The 14,301-nt window shown below is 47.6% G+C and overlaps 1 long non-coding RNA gene across 1 annotated transcript in view; it reads left to right on the top strand.

Annotated features, from left to right (window-relative positions):
- Nucleotides 1-236: 236 nt before the first annotated feature.
- The window catches only part of LOC135180937 (uncharacterized), a 119,138-nt gene continuing 105,073 nt past the window's right edge, over nucleotides 237-14,301 (top strand). Inside the window, exons 1-2 of the long non-coding RNA XR_010304609.1 lie at nucleotides 237-415; nucleotides 643-707. This is a non-coding gene — a long non-coding RNA (uncharacterized LOC135180937). The remainder of the gene's footprint in view (nucleotides 416-642; nucleotides 708-14,301) is intronic.

Here is a 14,301-nt window from a genome sequence, read left to right as displayed (position 1 = left end):
CAGCGCGTGTGGGCAATGCGCTTCACGGCTGCGCACGGCACGGCGGGACCTGAAGCACGGCGTGTGGGCAGCGCGCCCGAGGGCTGCACACGGCACGGCAGGAGCTGAAGCACCGCGTGTGGGCAATGCGCTTCACGGCTGCGCCCGGCATGGCCTCGCTCTGCCTCTGCCCCTGCCCGTTCCGTGCCGCTCCGTTCCCGTTGCTCTGCACTGCTCCCTACTGTCCGTCTCTGGCGGCTGCTGACGCCACCGCCCCTCACCGGCGACGCAGCCTAGGCCTAGATGTCTCCTACTGCCTCCATTGCTCGGTCGCTGCCGCAGAGCCTCCCCGTGCCGTGTTTTTCAAACCGTGTACCTGCCAGGAGCAACTTCCCGATGGTTCTGTGATGATTCTATGAGCTGGATGTAGGAAATGGTAGTGTCTCTTCCCTCAACTCTCTCCTTCTCTCTCTGCTTTTCCCTCTCCTTTCCTTCCGATTTCCCCTGTTCTCCAGTCCAGTCTAATAAGCCAAACTCATCTGCTCTTTGGGGTTGGTTCACCTTTATTCAGTCCCTTTGAACCTGAGCACGAACCTCCTTGCTGACCAGGGCTGGTACAGCATAACTGGGTGGTGACAATGTGTCCTGTCACTTTCTTCTCAGGCCATGGTGGAAGCTGAAAGAGGGAAGGTATCCAAGAAGGGATCAATCATAGACATGTGTTGAGGGTAAGTCAAACAGCAAGAAGCCTGTAAAGATTGAGATCTTGCACTTGGGCGTTTTTGGATTGTTTAGTGGCAGAAAGTATCATGGGAAGTGCAACAGAACAGTTGTTGGTTGGAGTAGTTAAACACAGATATCAAATCTTATCAACTTAGTGTGTCCCAGTCATGCCTTGCCATGCCAGGTTTCTGTCTGCAGGAGTGTATGTGTCAAGCATGTATGTTTCAAGGCACTGGGGCAAAAGAGAATCAGGGTTGTGATGGTTTGGGTGTTCCCTGTCCCCCCACACTTTAGAAATCACCCAGACTAGACTCAGCCAGCTCTGGGAATATAAATGAAGCTATTTATTTACACACAGTGTACACAATGTACAAGGAGATGTTTACAGTCTATACAGTTAGAGACGGAAATATACAAGGTAAAAGGTAATACAGAAACACAACTCCCCTCCCTGAAACCTGAGTCTCCAGGAGGGGCTCTCAACCACCCCTGCACCTTCCCCCTGCCCCTCTCAACCTTACCTCAGTCCTAAGGAAGAATGGAGGTTCAGCCAAGAGGTTAAGAAGCAAAGGTGAGTGGAAGGTGAGATGGCAGCTCAGTCAGAAGCCAAGCCAGAGAGAGACAAAATGGTGAGAGTGTTATCTAATGTTTTCATTTCTTCTTCAGCAAGACTCTGAGGGGAGTAGACATCACCATTGTTTTTCCTTTCACAGCCTATGATCTAGTTCTTCTCACCAAAACATTCTACCCTGCTTCAAACTAGCACAAGGGTTCAATCAGTGGGCGATAAACTTCTCTAAGAAACATCTGTGTTTGTTTCTGGAGTGTGTTCAGAGACGGCCACCAAAGCTGGTGGAGCACAAGCCTTAAGTGGCTGAGGGAACTGGATTTGTTGAGTGTGAAGACTGAGGAGAGACCTTAGTGCTCTCTACAAATACCTGAGAGAACCTGGAGTGAGGAGGGGGTCTCCTGTTTCTAATATCTACTGACAGCATTTGAGGAGAGGGCCTGATCATAGAATCAACCAGGTTGGAAGAGACCTCCAAGCTCATCCAGTCCAACCTAGCACCCAGCCCTAGCCAGTCAACCAGACCATGGGCACTAAGTGCCTTATCCAGTCTGTTCTTGAAGACTTCCAGGGATGGTGCCTCTACCACCTCCCCGGGGTTCTGGAAATTTATGTTGGATATGAGGAAAATTTTCTTTCCCTCAAAAGTGATCAGGCATTGGAACAGGTTGCCAAGGTTGGTGGTGGAGTCGCCACAACTAGAGGTGTTCGAGGACCATGGGGACATGGCACTGTGTGACATGGTTTGATGGCTGTGGTTGTCTTAAGTTGATGGTCCAATGAGCTTAGAGGTGTGTTGAAACCAAAACAATTCTATGATTCTGTCTTTCCTTACTCTTTCATTGTAGCCACTCTAACAAACAGTTGTAGCTGGTCAAATAATAGGTCTTAATTGCTTAGACAGGTGGCAAGAAGGTAAATCAAGGCCCAAGGGAAGAAAATGCCTTCTCCAGTCTATTTATCAGTGACAAAACTAGACAAGTGTTGGCTTTATTCTACTTTCTAGTCTGTAATCTGCCTTTACCTTCTCCATTCATTGTAGCACATTTGCATTTCTGATGCATAGCAGAAAAGTTGGGCTGCAGTTTGCCTGGAAGATTAATGGCTTGGTAACTGAGTCAGGTTTCCTCCCTGAGGACTCTGGTAGAGGATCCTTCAAAGGAAGCTTGCTTTCACCTGTTTGCTGATTGTAGCCCGTTGGAAGGTCCTGCTGGTCTTCAGTATTTAAAGCCATAGGAGTCTTTATAGATCAAAACCAATCATTTGAATTGCAGCTGGAGAGCATCACCCTCTTTTCTGGAGCCCGTATCACAAGAGGGATGTGGAGATGCTGGAGTGTGTCCAGAGAAGGATGATCAGGGGGCTGGAGCACCTCTGCTATAAAGGACAGACTGAAAGAGTTGGTGCTGTTCAGTCTGGAGAAGAGTAGGCTCTGAGGTGACCTTATTGTGGCTTTCCAGTATCTGAAGAGGGCCTAAAAAAAGCTGGGGAGGGACTTTTTAGTCTTTCAGGGAGTGACAGGACTAGGGAGAATGCAGCAAAGCTGGAGGTGGGTAGGTTCAGACTGGATGTGAGGAGGAAGTTGTTCAGCATGAGAGTGGTGAGTGCCTGGAATGGGCTGCCCAAGGAGGGGGTTGAGGCCTCATGGCTGGAGGTGTTTAAAGCCAGGCTGGATGAGGTTCTGGACAGGCTGCTCTAGGGTAGGGTGTCCCTGGGCAGTCAAGCAGACCATGGCACCAAGTGCCTCAGCCAGGCTTTGCTTCAACACCTCCAGGGATGGTGACTCCACCACCTCCCTGGGCAGCCCATTCCAATGCCAATCACTCTCTCTGCCAACAGCTTCCTCCTAACATCCAGCCTAGACCTCCCCTAGCACAACTTGAGACTGTGTCCCCTTGTTCTGTTGCTGGTTGTCTGGCAGAAGAGACCAACCCCACCTGGCTACAGCCTCCCTTCAGGTAGTTGTAGACAGCAATGAGCTCTGCCCTGAGCCTCCTCTTCTGCAGGCTGCACACCCCCAGCTCCCTCAGCCTCTCCTCATAGGGTTTGTGTTCCAGGCCCCTCACCAGCTTTGTTGCCCTTCTCTGGACACCTTCCAGCACCTCAACATCTCTCTTGAATTGAGGGGTCCAGAACTGAACACAGCACTCAAGGTGTGGCCTGAGCAGTGCTGAGCACAGGGGCAGAATAACCTCCCTTGTCCTACTGATCATCCAGCCCAACCATCATCTGCACACCACCATTGAACCATGTCCCCAAGTGCTATATCCACAGGTTTCTTGAACATCTCCAGGAATGGGGACTCACTCCACCACCTCCCTGGGTAGCCTTTTCCAATGCCTGACCAGTCTTGCAGCAAAGAAATCTTTCCTCATATCCATCCTAAACTTCTGATTGGTTTGGTGAACACCAACTACCAAGTGAAATGGACAGCAACTCTCAAAGAGGTTTTGTAGAGGTTTAAGGGAGTGGAATTGCTTATTTCAAGTGCAGCTGAAACTTGAGTTCTGAATATTTATTTTCTCCCTAAACTAAAACAACTGAATTTGTAATTAACTAACTTGAGAGTGAGCTTCAGAGCACTGTAAAGAGTCCCAGAGATGCAGCAGAATTAGATTGCCTCTTTCCACTAATGCTGTCTAACAAATAGGTTACAGGAGCACGCATTAGTTAACGTTAGAAATGCTCTCAAAAAATAATCTAGCCCCAAATTTGCTTGTTCCAGCTGATCTACTTGATAATACTTGAATATGCACAGAGTGCTTACTGTTTTCATTGCACTTCTGCAATGGAAACAGTATAAACCATCTTCAAAAGTGGTTCTCTCATAAGAAAAACAACTTTGCACACTTCAAGATGAGACCAGTTCTTATTTTACATCAGTTTACACTTCAGTGACATGAGCAATGCTTCCCCTTGTTTTACCCTGGACCACAACTTAGATTTCTTCCCATTTACATAAATGCAGAGCTAATATTGATCTAAACTGTGAGAATCTGGCACACCACCCATCAGAGCCTTGCTCCTGGGGAGGAACCATAAACTGCACCAGTACAGGCTGGAGAGCAGCCCTGTAGAGAAGGACTTGGGAGTGCTGATGGGCACCAAGTTCTGCATGGTACAGCAATGAGCCCTGGTGGCCAAGAAGGCCAGTGAGGTCCTGGGGGGCCGTGGTAAGAATGTGGCCAGTAGATCAAGGGAGGTTCTCTTCCTCCTCTACTCTGCTCTGGTGGTGCTCCACCTGGAATATTGCATCCAGTTCTGGGCTCCCCAGTTCAAGAAGGACAGAGAGCTGCTGGAGAAAGTCCAGGGCAAGGGATGGAAACTGCAGCACAAGAAGTTGCACCTCTGCAGGAGGAAGAACTTCTTTGCTGTGAGGGTGAGAGAGCAGTGGCACAGGCTGCCCAGACAGCTTGTGGAGTCTCCTTGTCTGGAGCCTTTCCAGCACTGTCTGGATGTGTTCCTGTGCCACCTGCACTGGATTCTCTGGTCCTGCTCTGGCAGAGGGATTTAGCTGAAAGCTCTCCAGAAGTCCTTTCCAACCTCTAACATCCCGGAATACTCTAACATCCTGGAATCCTGTGATCTGTTTCTCTCAGACAGTTTCTTACTCTTATATATTACAAGCTCTGCAATTTTGGGGGCTTCCTTTCTTGAAATCCCAGTTTAGAGGGTTATATTATTTTACAAGGAATTCAACTTCCAGCTTTCTTTTCAAGTTTTCTTGGCTGCTGAGAGACATTTGGAAAGGTTAATCTGAAAGGATCAAACACCAGAAGGCAAATAATAGAAAAATCCCAAGAGATGCTACTTTTTAAATCTCCTGATTTTTGAAGCAGTTTTATGGGATTAAATTGCAACAGGGGAAACAGGAGGAAAACCTTCTGCTTTAAGGATAGTTAAGTAGTAGGACAACATTTTAAAACCTCAGAATCCCATCACAGTGATGTTGGAAGAGGCCTCTGAAGATCATCTAGTCCAACTCCCTGCTGAAGCAGACTCACCCACAGCAGCTTGCCCAGGATCACAGTATCCAGGTGAGTCTCCTTCAGAGAAGGAGACTCCACTGCTTCTTTGAGCAGCCTGCTCCAGGGCTTTAGCAGCCTCACAACATAGAAATTTCTCATCATAGAAGGGAAGAGACCTCCAAAGGTCATACAGTCCAACATCTTAGCAGTCAGGAGGGACATCCTTCACTAGATCAGGTTGCTAAGAGCCCTGTCCAGCCTCACCTTGAGTATCTTCAGAGATGGGGCCGGGGCCTCAGGAACTTCCCTGGGCAACCTGTTGCAGTGTTCCAACACCCTCACGGTGCAGAACTTGTTCCTAACATCCAATCTAAATCTGTTATGCTTTAGTTTCACACGATTGTCCCTCATCCTGTCCCTGCAGCCTTTGCTAACAGTCTCTCTGCAGCCTTCTTGAAGCCCCCTTCAGGTACTGACAGGCTGCTATTAGGTCCCCCTGGAGCCTTCTCTTCTCCGTGATAAACAGCCTGGAGTACAGTAAAGCCATCTGTCTGCATCTCAGAGGGTCAGGGATTCTTAAACTTCATATTGCGTGCTCTCTAAGGAGAGGAAATCATCAGCCAGGATCCATGTAGTTAGAAGAACACTCCTGGTGATGATCTTCATATGCTTGGTGCTGACTCCAAGCACTGAGTCATAGAATCACAAGGTAGTAGGGTTGGAGGGGCCTTTGGAAGATAACATGGAGTCCAACTTCCCTGTCAGAGTATGATCACCTAGAGCAGGTCACAGGAAAACACATCCAGATGGGTCTTGAAAGCCTTCACAGAAGGATCTCTAGAGAAGGTGCAATCAGTTCTGTTCTTCTGTTGTCTCAGGAGGTCTTTTGAGTTCTGCTGCAGCGGTGTGCTGCTGGTGCTCATGTTTGTGGTAAAAACACATTCAAAAGGCAAATCTTAAACTGCAAATGCAACATGATCTGTCTCAGCCTTAAATAACAGACAAGTGTCTCAGCTATTATCTTAGAGTCATAGAAGCAAGCAGCTTGGAAGGGACCTCCAAGCTCATCCAGTCCAACCTATTGCTCAGTCCTATCCAATCAACCAGACCATGGCACTAAGTGCCTCATGCAGTCTGTTCTGGAAAGGGACATTGTGATCAACAGTAGCTACTCCCTAAGAGTCCCATGTCTGGCACTGAGGAATCCAGAAGCATCTGGTTGCTAATGAAGTTATGATTACACAACTTCAGTTTGTCAGCTGACGTCAGGAAGGATATTCCCTGCTACTCCGCTCTCCAAAGAGAGAGGTCAGGTACAGACACTCCATCAAAAGAAATTCATCCAAAAATATTTTCTTTCTTGTATTTTACTACTCCTTGCATCCCAACCAGTGTCTCCCAGTCATCCCCAGTCTGCTGTGCACACCTCCAGCTCTGCTCAGTGGAGGAGAAACAAGCAGAGCATATTTTTGCACCAACTCCATAGTTCAGTGTTTGCTGTTAGTAAAAGGACCTAGCTGCCTCAGAAACTCCAATGCAGCTTCATATTCCTAGAGGCTAAAAGAAGTTGCTGGAAATCAATAGAAGATCTTTTTCTTTTGCAGTGTCCAAGTGAAGGTTGGTCAATGGAAAAGGCTCAGACTTTCAGGAGATGTCTCTCTCAACATCTCTCTCTCCTGCAGCTTCACAAGCTCTCCTGAGGATTCTGAAAAGTCATTCCAAATTCAAAGGCAGAGCTGTGCAGCATTCCTGGCCAGGGGTATAAGAACAAGTCAGAGCTGTGTGCCTCCTTCTTCCCCAGCAAATACACCCAAAATGCAGCAGCATTTTCCTAGTGAAAATGTCATTTGCTAGGTACACACGAGAAGACAGAGAGCTGAAACCTGCTGCCAGTTAAGCCTGTCTAAATCTGAAGTCGTTATTTTGGTCATCCCAGACCTACCTCAGATCTGTACTGGTCTTGTGCAACCTGCTTTGGATGAACCTGGGGGGGGGGGGCTGGACTAGATTATATCCAGAAATTCTTTCCTCTGATTCCATAACTCAGAGGAGATATTTGGCTCAAATGACAGAGTGTGCAGTTCCAGTGCCTCCCTCTGATTTTGACTGAAAACAGTGTCTGTACATTCCCTCTCTGCAATATAAATCTCCAAGGGTGCTGTGAGGATGGGATAACCCATAAATTGTGTTGCCTCATATCCAGGTATGTTAAGAATCATAGAATTCTTCAAGTTGGGAAAGATCTTTAAGCTTATTAAGTCCATCCACTTCCCCAGCACAGTCAAGTTCTCCACTAAACCATGTCCCTCAGCACCACATCTGCACTACTTTAAAGCTCTTCCGGAGCCCTCACCACTGCCCTGGGCAGCCTGCTCCGGGGCTTGACAGCCCTTTGGGGGAAGAAATTGTTCCTCGTGTGCAGCTTAAACTTCCCCTGAGACAATTTGAAGTTGTTTCCAGTTGTCCTGTCACTTGTTACTTGGGAGAAGAGGCCAACCTCCACCTGGCTCCAACCTCCTTTCAGGGAGTTGTAGAGAGTGAGAAGGTCTCCCCTCAGCCTCCTTCCCTCCAGGTTTCCTCAGCTGCTCCTTACAAGGCTTATGCTCTATACCCTTCAGCACCATCCTTGCCCTGTTTTGGCTCTTGCTTATCTCCCTAACGTCCCTGTGACCCTCGTTTCTCCCCCTAAGTCCTCATATTGGTGTCATTGGTCAGCCCCAGGCAGAGAAATGAGCACTAGTGTTTTTCTTCTTAGAGATCTCTTCATGGCATTTACTAGTGGTGGCCTGCTTCCAATTTATCTTCCCACAAAGACAGCAAATTCTCTCTCTTGAGTGGTTTCTGTTGCTGTTGGTATGCACGTGCAGGGTCAGGCTGGAATGCAAGCTCAGGTCTCCTCCCTGTTGCAGTTCTAGAATTGTCTGAAGGTGATAGAAGAGCATTAACATCTCCTTGGCTGCAGTGATTAATAGATTAATGATGGTAGCTGAGTGCAGGTATTGATTTGTTTGACAAGCCAATTAATCATTGCAGCATGGGATTAGGAGCAGAGACATCTCAGTGGCAGGTCAAAGTTAGAGGTCAGGAAGGCATTTAACAACTGTAGAAAGCAGTGAGGAACTCGAGAGGTGAAAGAAAATACCATTAAATATTTGGGCAGGGTGAAAGAACTTTCTAGTTGTCTCCTGAATTCCAGTTTTCATTTTGAGTGCTTTGAGAGCCTCAAGGAGCAGGAGCATGAGTCAGTACAGGTGTGGATTTGTTCTGGGATGAGAGCTGTTTCTCTGGAACACAAACCCGTTGGTAGGCTGCTCAGATGGGAAACATTTAGTGGCATTTTTGTCTGGGAGTAAGCTGACACGTAGACATGGCAGGCAGGTTTTGGGGGTCAGGGAAATCTGGGAGGTTAAAGATTACAAAACAACCAAAATAAAACCCAAACAACTCCAAACCAGAAAAGTCTAAGAAGAAGCACACCTTGGAGTTAATATGGAGAGCTGCACAGACAAAGCCTGATCATTTTGAATCTTAGAATAGTAGATTCCTTTTTGTTTGGAGAAGTCACAGTATCACAGTATCACCAAGTGCCACGTCCAGTCCTGCCTTGAACAGCTCCAGGGACGGCGACTCCACCACCTCCCCGGGCAGCCCATTCCAGTGTCCAATGACTCTCTCAGGGAAGAACTTTCTCCTCACCTCCAGCCTAAATCTCCCCTGGCACAGCCTGAGGCTGTGTCCTCTTGTTCTGGTGCTGGCCACCTGAGAGAAGAGAGCAACCTCCTCCTGGCCACAACCTCCCCTCAGGTAGTTGCAGACAGCAATAAGGTCTGCCCTGAGCCTCCTCTTCTCCAGGCTAACCAATCCCAGCTCCCTCAGCCTCTCCTCGTAGGGCTGTGCTCAAGGCCTCTCCCCAGCCTCCTCGCCCTTCTCTGGACACGCTCAAGCATCTCAATGTCCCTCCTAAACTGGGGGGCCCAGAACTGAACACAGCACTCAAGGTGTGGTCTAACCAGTGCAGAGTACAGGGGCAGAATGACCTCCCTGCTCCTGCTGGCCACACCATTCCTGAGGCAGGCCAGGATGCCACTGTCTCTCTTGGCCACCTGGGCACACTGCTGGCTCATGTTCAGGTGGGTATCAATCAGCACCCCCAGATCCCTCTCTGTCTGGCTGCTCTCAGCCACTCTGACCCCAGCCTGTATCTCTGCATGGAGTTGCTGTGGCCAAAGTGCAGCACCCTGCACTTGGAGCTATTAGTCCTTTAAGATCATTGAGTCTAACTATCAGTCTGACACCATCATGGCCATCAAACCATGGCCTGCAGTGCCATAGACACAGGTTTGTTCTGCACCTCCAGGGATGGGAACTCTACCACCTCCCTGGGCAGCCTGTTCCAATCCCTGTTCCAATTTCCACTAGAGGAAATGGTTTCAAGCTGCACCATGGGAAGTTTAAGCTGAATATGAGGACATACTTCCTCACTGAAAGGGTTCTCAAACACTGGAACAGGCTGCCCAGGGCAGTGTTGGGCACCATCCCTGTAGGTGTTTAAGTAGTGTGTGGACCTGGTGCTGAGGGACACATTGTTTAGTTGTGCTGGGTTGAGGATTAACTGGAAGATCTTGAAGGTCTCTTCCAAGCAAAGATAGTCTGAGAACTGAAAACATCCAGGTGAAAACTCCACCAGTTTGCCCTGTGAGATTCAGAAGAAGTAGTCAGGTTAAAATGTTTCAGGATGTAATTTAGGCTGTTAGCACAGATTGGTCATTTCCCCAATCAAACCACAGTCCTGGGTGATACATTACTTTGGTCATGACACATGGCTTACTGGAGTGGTGCAATGAAAAATGAGCTCCAAAGTCAGCAAGGGACTAAAAATCTACCACCAGCCCCCCCCCCCCCCCCCAAAAAAAAAAAATAAGATACAAAACCTTTGTGTGAATAATAACACTAAAGATACTGCCTTGGCATAATACAAATGCCCAAAACACAACGAAAAAGCTTTGCTGGTCTCACATGAAAAAACAATTCCCCCTGAAGCAAAGCAGGCACAGATTTGTTTGTGTCAGCTGCAAAACCTGGTGCTCATTGGAGATCATTTTTCTTACTTCCCCAGCTGACTGCAACTAGATACATTTAGATAAAGGCTTTTGTTCAAATCTGTGTTTTGGGGTTTTTTTTCCTAGTAGATGTTTTTTTCTAGTAGACATTTTAAGGCCTGTATAATTCAGGAAGTTTGCAGTGAAGTTTTCAACAGTGGACCTCAAAGAAAAGACAAAGATTCAATTCCTTTTGGTACCTACAGAAGAAACCCAAGGTTTATCATGGATAGAATTGGGAGTTTGGCATCTTAGAAATTAATTGCTAAAATCTTTGGGGGGTTTGGAAGTGCCAGATGAAAAATTCTGTATGGATTTAGCGTGGAAGCCACCAATCAACACCCTACACAGGAGATGTGGAGATCTGCTTCAGTAAACCACAGGCTCCTGCAAGCTGGAAGGTAGAATTGCTGGGGTTTTACCTTTGATCTTGTGCACATTCCCAGCTACAGACATATCAGGGTGATAGGGACAGGATTTTAAGAGGCCCAGTAGTGACAGGACAAAGGGTGATGGGTTTAAGCTAAAAGAGGGGAGATTTAGGCTAGAGAGAAGCATTTTTACACTGTGGGTTCTGAGACTCTGGCCCAAGTAGCCCAAAGAAATTGGGGATGCCCCACCCCAGAAATCATTCCAGGTCAGGTTGGACAACCTGCTGTAGTTGGAGATGTCCATGTTGGCTGCAGGGGGCTTGAACTAGATGCCCTTTAAAGGTTTCCTCCGACCCAATCAATGATTGTGTTCTGTTCTGGCCTGATAAGGAATTTCTTCTGCAGAGGCACCATAAAGCAGTGCTGTTGTGTGATGTTTCCCCACTCTCTTTGGGGATCTCTTTGGATAGAGGATAACAGAAAGGAGAAAGAGAGGGGTCTGAAAGGGAGGGAAGAGATGGATGCAAAGTTGACTGTTTTGCTAATAATTCCTTAATGGGGCAAGAGCCACAAAGAGCAGTGGCAGTGCAGGCTGAAAACTTCCCAACGTACCAGCAGCATCTTCATGTTTGTTTTAGTGATTCTTGAAACAATAACACAACTATATGAAGGGGTCTGCACAAATCTGAGTAACCACTGAAGGATAACTTACCTAATTTATTCAATAGGTTTACATAAACACTTGTTTGAATAAATTATTACAGTTAAAATATTACTGTAGAATATAGAAGTACAATTTTGACAGAGAAGGGAGGATGTGGTTTGGTTCTGCCACAGAAATAAAGCAGTGACTGTTCAGACCAAAGGCAGAATTCACTTTTCAGCTCTGCATTCCCAGTGCTGTTTGGGCACCCAGGGTAAGGAGCAGGCTGAGATCTAGCTGAAGATGATCTGGTTTAGACCAGATAGAGAAAGAAACTTTTTTACACTGAGGGTGGTGAGACCCTGGTCCAGGTTGTCCATAGAAGTAGTAGATTCTCCATCCCTGGAGCCTATTCCAGGTCAGGTTGTCTGGGGGTCCTGAGAAACCTGCTCTAGTTGGAGATGTCCCCGCCGACTACAGGGGGGTTGGAACTAGGTGACCTTAAGAGGTCCCTTCCAGCCCAGACTGGTCTGTGAGTCTATTTCTGTGGTCTCCCTAAGCACACCATTGCCCATGGCTTGGGCAGTTGGTGTCTGTGTTGCAGAAGAACATTCTGAACTCACTAGACCAACACATGGGCCCTGCAGAGCAGCTGACTCGACTGGCATGTGCTTTGGTTGGCTGTGACACTGAAGTGACTCTGACTGCAGTAGCCTCCATAGACTGATGCAGACTGTGTTGTAGTTCAAAATGTATTCTTTACCAGCAGGACCTGGAATTGTCCCCTTCTCTCTACAGCTCCCTGAAAGGAGGTTGCAGACAGGTGAGGGTCGGTCTCTCCTCCTTAGTATCAGGTGATAGAATGAGAGGAGATTACCTGAAGTTGTGCCAGGTTTAGGTTGGAGACCAGGAACAATTTGTTTGCTGGAAGAGTGGGCAGGGATTGCAACAGGTTGCCCAGGAATGTGCTGGAGTCTCCATCCCTGGAGGTGTTGAAGAAAACTGTGGCCATGGCACTGTGGGCCATGGTTTAATTACTGTGGTGGTGTTGGGTTCACTGTTGGACTGGATGGTCTTAAGAGGTCCTTTCAACCAAAGCCATTCTGTGATTCTCTAGGTGCAGGCATAAATCCACCCACAGAAGATGAGGCAGAGGCAGAGGACACCTATTTCTCTAATTGTGACAGCTCTGAGTGTTTACTTGGGGGTTCTGAAGTACAGCTTGGTTTGGGCTCCTGCCACGATCAGACTTGTTTTCAGCAGACAGCAATTTAATGTGCACCGAGCAAGAAGAAAGTGAGGGGTTTGACAAGCTGTCAGCAGGAAGATTTTTCCAGACACCCAGGGAGCTTTTTCACTGTAATTCCTAATATGACAGAAACTAAAGCTTGAACCCTTGGTTGTCCATTTTAAATGTAAACTTTCCTGGTTCACTATGCTAAAACCTTAGCTCAAGGCAAGGTTTAAGCAGAAATCAGAGAGGAAAGCAATGCAATGGAATTTGAACACAGTAAAAGTAACCATCTCAGAGGTGGACAGTGTTGCACTGTCTTCTGATAAACTTTGAGGATGAGGCCAAAAGAAAGAAGGCAGAAGGAGTGACTGGCAGATGAGATTTACAGGCAGCAGAACATGATAAAAATACTCAGCCTGTTTTTCCAAGTAATTGGAGATGGGTTTGTCATGTTGAAAACATGAAGTGATGCAAGAAACATCATTTTGGTGAACTAGTAGACATTTCACAAACTGCTTTAGGGTGCCAGCCTGAGCTGGCTTGCAGTGTGTCAGGTACTTTGGAACATAAATCCAGTATCTAATCACTACTGGTTTGTATTCTCTGTGTTGTTATAGCTCTGTGGCATGTATCACAGAATCATGGAATGCTTTGAGTTGGAAGGGGCCTTAAAGATCATCCAGTTCCAACCCCCCTGATATGGACAGGGACACTTCCCACTAGCCCAGGTTGCTCAAGGCCTCATCCAACCTGGCCTTGAACACCTGTAGGGAGGAGGCAGCCACAACCTGTGCCAGTATCTCCCCACCCTCACTGTGAAGAATTTGTAGCTAGGAGTCCTAGCTCATTGAGTGGACAGCATTACCATGGTGGTTATCTGAAGTGCACATGTACCCAGCCTTCAACTCAGGGCATAAACTTCACCTGTGTCAATTATCTGCTTTTACAGAACAGGTTTAGTGAAATGGTGAGGGTTGGGAGAGACCTAGCCTCCGTGCCAGATCAAGATCACCCAGGGCAGACCACATAGGGACTGAACCAGATGGGTCTTGTAAGCCTCCAGAGGACACTTAACCATTCTGGGCAGCCTGCTGCAATGCTCTGTCACTCCCACATCTCCCTGGAGGTGTCCAAGGCCAAGCTGGGTGAGACCTTGAGCAACCCATTCTAGTGGAAGGTGGCAGGAAAGTTGGAACTAGCTGAACATTAAGGTTCTTTCCAAACCATTCCATGACTCCAGGCTAAATAACACAGGAAGGTCTTTCAGAATTTCATGACTGCAGCATTGATGTCAGAAGTGTGTAAGTGCCCTGTGGCATCAGTGTTTCATATGTCACATTGCACCCTACAGAGTTTCCTTTAGGTTTCAGTGGTCAGAGTGAAGCTGAGCAACGTGGCCTTAAGTAGCTCAAGTGCGTCGCTGCCAGCTCTCCTTCTGGATGAGGTCACTGAGGGACAGCCTCTCTCTCTGGCATTGCACAGGAGCTGTTGTGAGAGTCCTGGAAGGAACAAAATAATCCACCCCTGGTTTGTGAAAGGGTTGTTTCGGAGCAACTTGTAATAAGCAACTAATCACCAGCCTCTGGAGCAGAAGGGCTCACATCTAGCAACCAGGTTCACAGAATCACAGACTGCCAGGTTGGAAGGGGCCCTGAGGATTATCTTCTCCAACCTTTTCCAGTGATAGCCTAGTTGAAGTGAGCTGGCCCTGCACCC

Source organism: Pogoniulus pusillus, chromosome 1, assembly GCF_015220805.1.
Source record: "Pogoniulus pusillus isolate bPogPus1 chromosome 1, bPogPus1.pri, whole genome shotgun sequence".
NCBI classification, from domain to species: domain Eukaryota; kingdom Metazoa; phylum Chordata; class Aves; order Piciformes; family Lybiidae; genus Pogoniulus; species Pogoniulus pusillus.
The sequence above is the reverse complement of the archived record's forward strand: the minus strand, read 5'-3'. Positions and strand labels throughout refer to the sequence as shown.